The sequence below is a fragment of the Melitaea cinxia genome, chromosome 13 (genome assembly GCF_905220565.1).
Source record: "Melitaea cinxia chromosome 13, ilMelCinx1.1, whole genome shotgun sequence".
Classification (NCBI taxonomy): Eukaryota; Metazoa; Arthropoda; class Insecta; order Lepidoptera; family Nymphalidae; genus Melitaea; species Melitaea cinxia.
In genome coordinates, this window is record NC_059406.1 from 3,354,083 (window position 1) to 3,364,299 (window position 10,217).

Here is a 10,217-nt window from a genome sequence, read left to right on the forward strand (position 1 = left end):
TATCACGGTACCAAACTAAGGATATCCCCTTTTCAACAAAAAAAGAATTATCAAAATCGGTATATCCAGTAGAAAGTTACGCGGTATAATACAACGTAGGTCGATGAAAAAAGCGTCAAATAAAAACACATTATTAGATATAACTCGAAAAGTAGTAGTTAGATCTCAAATAAATTTAAATGGGACCAATTGGCACACACCACCTTTCGATTAAAACAAAATTTGTCGAAATCAGTCCACACGGGCAAAAGTTCTGATGTAACATACATAAAAAAAAAATACAGTCGAATTGAGAACCTCCTCCTTTTTGGAAGTCGGTTAAGAAGTGATTTGGTTCAGAGCCACATTTAATTATATGAAATCAAATCAAAAATAATTTTATACAAATAGGCTTCAAAAGCACATTCGAATCGTCATTTTACAAATTCAACTTTAATTATGGTTAAAAGTAAAGCGGCCACTGATTCGGAATGTAGATTTTTCAGAGAAGAATAGGAAAGAACTGCGCAGTTACTCATAAAAAAACTGCTATTTAATATAAAATTGGTAATTGCGCGAAATACAGCGCTTATAAATCTACACATCTTTATCATTAAAATAATCTTGCTCCGAATAATAAGCTTTAGCTATTAATTTCTTTTTAATAAAATTTTTAAATTTATTTACAGTCATTTGCGTAATGGTTTGTGGGATTTTATTATACATGCGAATATCATAACAAAAGAAGACGTTTACTTTGCACAGTCGGATACTTGGAGTTACATTTTTGTCATTCTTTTCTTGTTTTTACTGCAGTCATTAAAATTTATAAAAAAACAATTGATATTCTTGTGAATTTACATAATATTATTATAGGCATACTGTGGCGCAATTGTTAATATGTCTGCCTTATGAAAAACATCCCGCAGCGACTCTCAAGCTTTAAGATCCTAAATGCCCTGAATAGCAATTTTTACGCAAAATGTATACAGTCTCAATATCTGCAGCATTACCCCACAGTAACAGACCGTAAGACATAACAATATGGATATAGAAAACGAAGATATATTTGTCTTAATATTTTGGATACCCTAATTAATTTCTTTTATATTTAATACGGTAGCTTGAGTATAGTAGATTAAAATAACTACTTCAAAAAGACCAAATTACATTTAAATATTTAATTTCTACATCAGATTAACTAGCCTGGTAATTAAGTATATCAGATACCATTAGCAATATAAATTAATCCAATTAGAAACGATTCTATTATTTTATTAAAAAAAATAAGCACTTACTGTTTTCTTATATTTATATTACAACGGAAGGATATTATCAAACTTTTTTGTTTTTTATTTTCATATTGCGTAATATTGCTGTAAAACCTTTTGGGAAAGCTGCTTCCGATTTGCCTTCCTGTTTACCAGGAATCAGTCTGCACATATATTGTCCTTAGAATAATATTTAACTGTATACTTGTATTTATACTTCTGGGCCCGTACTGAGTGGATTTTTTTGTTGCCAATATTTGCTGTGTTATTCAAACATTTTAGGGTTCGGTTCTTTAACAATACTTATTTAATTCTTACAAAAAATATTTAAAAAATATCTTTTTAAGTCGGCTTTACTAAACGGTTTACTAAATTATTTAGGTTACGCATTTTGTATAAAGATTAGAAAAAGGAAAATTTAGACGATGACGTTGGAAAAGGGAAATTAAAGTTTAAAAATTATTATATATGCAAAATAATATATTGTTGACAACAAACGCTTTTTTAAATATAAAATAACTTAAAATAGTTATAGATTATGTTGTATGATTTCTGGAATTGTGGATAACTAAACATGGAATTAAGGATAACTAACAATTTATTTCAGACAACCAAATGCAGTTTTTATACTAATTTAATGAAAAAAGAATCGGGTTCGTATAATGTTACTGGTACAACTTTCGGGATGGAAAAATTGTATCTTATTTATTTCTCAAGATAATGGTTGCTATGAAAACGTACGATAAAAATTATCCATTAATATACTTAAATTACTTTTATGAATAATTACTGCTCTAATTATAAGTAACATTGCATTCATAGATAACGACTAATAGAAACTTTAAAATGAAAACCAGCAAAAACAACAATGTCAAATGGTTAAGGTTAAATTAAAATAAATTAATGATTAATAATGAAGTAAAAAAAATTAAATAGGTTTCCTAATAGACAAACATATTGCCTTCAATATATTTAGTGCTTGTAATTTAATTCTTTGAATTATGGTACAATAGGATTATTGAGTTTCCATGAATTTACCATTTTAGTTTTGTTCAAAAAATACTGTCACAAGTTAAAAGACTAAAATAACTAAATAAATATCTTAAAGCATATACAAAAATGTCAAGAATGTACATATACGCTCAAAACGACGGTTAATCAATAAGTTTTGAGATGTTTGCCTCCCCTTTTAACCGACTTCCAAAAAAGGAAGAGGTTCTCAATTCGACTGTATTTTTTTTAATGTATGTTACATCAGAACTTTTGACTGGGTGGAGCGATTTCGACAAATTTTCTTTTAATCGAAAGGTGGCGTGTGCCAATTGGTCCCATTTAAATTTAATTGAGATCTAACAACTACTTTTCGAGCTATATCAAATAATGCGTTTTTACTTGACGCTTTTTTCGTCGACCTACGTTGTATTATACCGCATAACTTTCTACTGGATGTACCGATTTTGATAATTCTTTTTTTTGTTGGAAAGGAGATATCTCTAGTTTTGGTATCATGATAAGGAAACCAGGATCTGATGATGGGATCCCAGAGAAATTGATGGAAATTCTTGAAAATCCGCAATAACTTTTTACTGGGTGTACCGATTTTAATAATTTTTAATTTAATCGAAAGCTGATGTTTATCACGTGGTCACATTTAAATTTCATCGAAATCTGATTACAAATTTTGGAGTAATCTTTGATAACGCGCAGTTACTTGAGTATTTTTTCGTCGATCTACGTTGTATTACTCGTCGATGTAATTGAAGTCGGTTTTTTTTCGTTTGCGAGCAAACACAATTATTAGAAAAAGCCTCATAATTATTCCACATAAACTATATACCATTTTATAGATAATTGCTTGCTGTATCGGCGACAATAACTAAAAATTTGTTGTTGCTTTTTTTTGTTAAAATTATATATGTAGATATACATTAAGACACAACGTCAACATGCTTGCAGGTCGGTCAAATTTTTTATTTAATTTTAAATCAACTCACGTATAAATACTTTTTTGTTATTTTGTAAAGTGATAATTATTATACTTATTTAGTGTAAATTATTCGCACGGGTATAGCTAGTTATTATTATTTGCTAGCTTCCCGGACAAAATTCGTTCTGTCAAAAGTAAATAGTAAAAATTTTTTTTAATCTTTTTTTAACTCATAAAACCTTCCGTGGGTCTTAAAACACATACAAAAAAATAAATTAGCCGAATTGGTCAATCCATTCTCTAGTTTATGCGCTTAGCAACATTCATATGCAAGCAATATTCATATTATGGTATGTATAGAATAAGAGATAACACACAAAAACAGTACATAATTAATAATATTCAAGTAAAGCGACCAAGTAGTAACATTTTTATTTTACATAGCATAAAACTCAAATCGTCTTTGGAGGGGAAGAAACGATTTAAAATTAAAATGGAGTTTGCTCTCGAGTCGAGTTCGGCTGGAGAAATTTTTACTAACCTAAGAAATGTTCGTGAACTGAATTTACTATTTGTAACATATACAGAAAACGGAATATATGTATACTGACATAGCAATGTTTCAAAGGTATAGAAATAATGTTGAGTCAAAGTATTATGATGAAAATTTTTATGTGTGTTTTATTATGTTTTAGTTGTGCCCATGACTTCGTCCGCGTGGAATTTAACAAAATAGTTATTCGTTCAGTTCGCAGACTTATAAAATAAAGTAAAAAAACTGATAAAAAAAGTAGCCTAAGTTACTCCTTATTAGCTATCTGCCACTGAAAGTCCCGTCAAAATTGGTCCAGTCGTTTTAGAGATTAGCCGGAACAAACAGACAGACAGACAGACTGACTTACCAAAATTATAAAAAATCTTATTTTGGTGTATTTACCGTGTATAGATCCATATACATTTAGTAAAAAGCTGTTATTTTAATATTACAAACAGACACTCCAGATATTATATTTATTTGTATAGATGTATATTTGCTGTACTGAATGTGTATTTATGTTACAGTGAATATTAAAAATTGAAGTTTTTAAGATTGAATCAATTTGTTGGATTATTCCATGATACGATGCTGTTGGAGTAACATCTTAATTGGACGCTCTCCTAGGTTGTGCCCATCGCTCTAAGAAGGTTAATGGCCATCCTTAACTTCAAAGAGAAATGAATAAACTTGTAATTTACCACTTTGAAAATGAAGAGAGTTATGAAAAGAGCCAGTTTTGATCGCAAATACTGTATGTATCATACTTTTCCTTGTCTGATGCAAAGTCTGGGGGATTAAAATTTTGATGCTTCATACCACTAAGATAAGCTGTCGGTCCCGGTTGTTATTATGTAAACCTGATAGCGAATATGTACGCCTGATAGCGATCGTTACTCATAGTAGGGAATACCCGCCAACCCGCATTGGAGCAGCATGGTGGATTAAACTCTGATCCTTCTTCTACATGGGGAAAGAGACTTATGCCCAGCAGTGGGATATTACAGGCTGAAGCGATACCATTACCACTGCAAGCTCAGGTGGAAGTTTGTAAGTAAACTTACCGATAGCAGATGAAGTAGCTACATGGAACTTACCATTATTTCTAGTAATATCGTCAGCTTAATGCTGATTGTATTATATATTCCTATGTGACCTGAATAAGCTGAGGTTCATGCTAAAGTATAATACATGTGTCAAACCAAGATTAGGAATGAAAATAACCTCTGTAATGACAATTGGAAATTTCCATCGCAATTCAGTGTTACATTCGACAAATGTCTCATTCATCGACAAATGCCGTTATGAACGCAATCACGTTCTAAATGCAAATTAAGTCATAATAAATTGTTTGTAGGCGTTTGCGCTGCATTTCTCATTAAATAGATTTGAGATCAGCCATATTTATTAATACTGGGGTTATTGTGAGTTTTTTTTAATGTCACTAGGTCGGCAAACAAGCGTACGGCTCACCTGATGGTAAGCAATTACCGTAGCTTATAGACACCTGCAACACCAGAAGCATCGCAAGCGCGTTGCCGACCAAATCCCCAATCCCCCCAGGAGCTCTGGTCACCTTAGTCACCAACAGGAACACAATACTGCTTGAAAACAGTATTATTTTGCTGTGATCTTCTGTAAGGTCGAGGTACTACCCCAGTCGGGCTGCTCCATATTTTGAGCAGGAAATTCCTGCTGTGCCGTACCTCAGTTAAAGTTAAGTTTGTTGAATATCACTGTTGGATTAACCAAAACTTATGAACTGGTCTATTCCTCTCATTTTTTTATAACAAACAGATTACACAAATTCCGACGAAAATTTCCGTCATGTACCACAAGTGCTTATTGTGATATCTGGCTATAACTGTTGTCTGGCTAAGTCTGTTGTGAAGCATTCACCGACATATTTCGGTAAAATAACATAAATGAAGAACAAAGCCCAAATTATTTATTTTAATTATTTTATCCACTGAAGATAGCCCTATATACTTAAATATAATACTGTTAACTCGTGCATCCTGGTAAAAATAAAAATTAGCTGTTATAAAATTTAAAAATAGTATATAAAGTAATTTTTTTAAGACATAAATATTATTTCATATTAAGTCACTGTAACTCTAAAGTTGCAAAAGACATTTTAGTTATTTTAGACTAGCGAGAATTTTAGTGGGTTGTTAAGTAGGTAGGTTTATGAATAAATATTTTGTATTTTGGAGTTTCAAACTATATTTTAAAAATGTTTAAAATATTCTTAGTAGCTTTAATGTACTCTAGCAATATTCATACCTTACCTTTCTCGGAATATCTAGATATCCTACAATGCTTTACTTTTAGAAACATTTTTCATTGCCTTTTGTAATTTGGGATCTATGGTAAAAATTTAAAATTACAGTGACAAAACTCAATCAATCATTTGGCCTTAATCCGTCTATTGCAGATGATTTAGACAGTGTCAGAAAGACACTGTATTGCCTAGGACACTCTTCAGGAAAACGCAGAGTTGCCTAAGCTCTGCGCCACCCACTCGACCTCACTGGCTAGGCCCACAGGAACGACGAGTCGATACGTGTGGAGCCAGTTCGGCCGCAGGAGTCTTTCGCATTTTAGAGTTATGCCACGAATGCTTGACGGAGACCCCATTCCGGGTTTCAAATGAAGTTTTCCTTCTCCAGGACCCTGATGATTTTGAGCCAGGTTTATCCCTCGGTCGCCTTCTACGACCCCCACGGGAAGAAAGAGGGTGGTGCTATTCTACTCGGCCGATACCACATGGCATAGTGACAAAACTAATCTATTACATAATGGTATTTTATTTTGATTAAAAAGTTTGTCATTGCATTATTTTTTGTCGTCTTTCGAATAGTGCTGTCACATCTATTTTGTTTTTTCTTTTAACCTTGTAGTTAATCTTCTACACTTAAGTACCAGCATCAAAATATTTTAGAGTAATTACTATTGCGTATGCTCTTTTTTAGAGTAAATTGTAAAAATATGTCATAAAATATGACAATACTATATATTCTATATGATAATACTTTATATAGTATCTAAATCATTAATAATCAGTAGCTTCACTAAACTGCACATAGTTAGAAACAAAAATATCATTTTTTATATTATTTTACAAGACTTGATGTTGAAAAATAATTCTATTAAATTATCAAAATTCTGTTGACGTGGTTATCTCTACCGCACCGATTAATCTCCATCCTGACTTCTCCATTCTACGTGACATTGGAGAAATCCTTTATGCTATCTTAGTACGAGTGAAAAACATTAATTCTAATGTATAAAATGTTAAAATGACTTTACGACTGATAAAATTAAGTATGAAATTATTTTAGCGTCGACAACGCTACCCTCGCTATCCACACAGAGCAACATTAGAAGCTCTATCTACTCATCACTGGACTAAGACAGTACTTGAAAACATTAATTTTTATTTTCTCCAGTCAGCGTACGTTAGATTTTAATCTACGTATTTTCTGCTATGGCGTCGCTTCAGCCTGTAATATCCCACTATTGGATACAGGCCCCTTTCTTCATGTAGGAGAAGAGAGCTTAATCCACCACGCTGTTCCAATGTAGGTTGGCGGATATATTCACTACTATGAGTAACGATCGCTATCAGGTGTACATGATAACAACCGGGACCGACGTCTTAACGTGCTCTCCGAGGCACGGTAGGGAGACCCACAAGGACTGCACAAACACCCAGACCACGGCAAACATCTGTATGACCAAAAGAAATGTTTGTCATTTGCGGGGATCGAACCCCCAACCGCCAGCGCAACAGGTACAATCCATGGCTGTGACCGTTGCCCCAACGCAGCGACATGATATGCTATGGTGTATCTCAATTCAATACGTATTAATTCGAGTTTTGTTAAATTAACTTTAATTTATAATGCCAAATGCTCTTTTCTTTAGTACATTTATTAATTATTGAAATTATTTTATATCTCAGGCACATATTACACTTTTACTTATGCAGTAATTTTTATATGAACAGTAGATAGTTAGGAAAGTAAACTCAAACAGTATTACTAATAGCAACGTTTACCACTACTATAGAAAGGCGGAATGTCAACAATAATTTGGCGCTTCGGACGCCAGCAATAAAATCGCCTTGCAAACAAAAGGGGGCGCAAACATTTTAATTGGCGTCGAATAAAGCGATGCTCGCTCATTGTTTATTCAGCTCAGATGCATATCAAGGCTTCTGGTTCATGAATTATCAGTTATATGCAATGTTTAATATAGCGTTCCTTTTACGTTTAATTTAACCTTGTTAAATTGGGACGCAGTGGAAATGGCGTTGCATTTGGGAGAAGTTTATGATCGATTAGCGAGTAAGGAATATTCATTAAAATTAATTACAGCTTACAGACAATCGAAATAGTGTAATCATATAGTTAGTATTATTTGTTATATTTGGTTTTGGAATTAAGTGCTTTGTAACTGATTTTTAATAAAGGCTACAATTATCATTATTATTCGTATTTTTTTTTTGTTTATTTAATAATAATAAATATTAATCATAATCATTTGCAAGAAATGTAGCTATCCCTACTAATATTATAAATTTTTATATAAGTAATTAAAGTTATTTGAGTTAGTAAAATTATTATATAAGTAAGTAAGTTATGTATATAAGTTTGTTTCTTACGTTTTCACGCGCAAACTACAGACTTAACCGATCATCATAAAACTTTGTACACATATTCTTGGAAGTATTAGAAGTAACATAGGATACTTTTAATAAAAAAAAACAATGCGAGCGAAGTCGCGGGCAAAAGCTAGTTTAATGTAATTAAATGTTGTTATTAAGTATTTACTACATATTTTCTTTTTTTACTGTTACTATTCACTAGGGCACGCTTATCATTTTACACGTTTAATTCAAAACATAACTTTGTAGGGTTCGATATAATCTTTAACAGTAAATACAAGTTTAAACGGAATTTCGAATAGCCTACATTCAGCTTTGAAACGAATAGGCAAGCAATTTACCTATAGACAAATGTTTACTGAATCAGCTGTATCGATGTGAAATAAACATAAAAATATTCTTGCAAATTCACTCTTATATTTATAGGAACAAGTTTTAAATTAATTATGTGCTGATGTTGATAGCTGTATTTTGATCGAACCTAAAATTAGTGTTTTTATTAAGGGTGTGAATTTTAGTCGTTATATGTAATTGGTTCTATTAATTCAATAGTGCTTTTTGGATATTAAATTTTAAGCGATAAAAGCAGCTTTTAGCTTCCAATAACAGCTAATACCGATTCTATATACTATTAATAAAACGAAAGTTAATTTTCCATATACGAATTTAATAACATAACATGTTTCCAATACGAAGTTACACTTTGATACTTACCAGGTAGTTTGTAGTAGTAGTTGTGTAGGAGTGTAGCAGCTTCTCCTACTAGACAACTCTTCTTTGCTTATTTCTTTGTTCATTTTTCGTAACACTTTTCAGACCATTATTTATACTAGTGGTCGCCCAAAGGTCGAAATTCGACGATAGTGAAAATTTTAAATTAAAGAAAACCAAAAAATAATGAAAATAAAGAACTTAAAAAAAATTCAATTTGACTACAGACTTTGACAATCAACAAAAGCCTACTTAAGTATATATAATATGCGTGTGTGTGTCAAATCTATAATCTATAATATATATAAACGCGAAAGGTCATTCATCACGAAATCTCCGAAACTATAACACCTACAAACTTGAAATTTGGCAAGTAGGCTCCTTTAGGACGTAGACATCCGCTAAGAACGGATTTTACGAAACTCAACCCCTAAGGGGGTAAAATGGGGGTTGGAAGTTTGTATGAGAGTCCCATGTTTTTGACGTAAGAGACTTGAAATTTAAAATGTAAGCAGATAGATGGTGAAAAGGTGTCCAAATAATGTATCTTTAGAAATCAACCCCTTTTTGGGTTAAAACGGGGGATAGTAGGTAGGCTCACTGATCACGAAATCTCCGAAACTATAACAGTTACAAACTTGAAATTTGGCAGAAAGGCTACTTATAGGGCGTAGACATCCGCTAAGAACGAATTTTACAAAATTCGACCCTTAAGGGGGTAAAAAGGGGGTTGGAAGTTTGTATGAAAGTCCCATGTTTTTGAAGTAAGAGATTTGAAATTTAAAATATATACCTTATAGATGATGAGAAGGTGTTCAAATAATGAATCTTTAGAAATCAACTCCCTTTTGGGGTTAAAACGGGGGATGTTAGGTTTACTCACTCATCACGAAATCTCCGAAGCTATAATACTTACAAGCTTGAAATTTGGCAGATAGGCTCATTATACAGCGTAAACATCCGCTCAGAATGGATTTTACGAAACTGGATCCCTTAGGGGGTAAAATGGGGGTTGGAAGTTTGTATGAAAGTCCTATGTTTTTGAAGTAAGAGACTTCAAATTTAAAATGTATGCTCTATAGATGATGAAAAGGTGTCAAAATAATGTATATTTAGAAATCA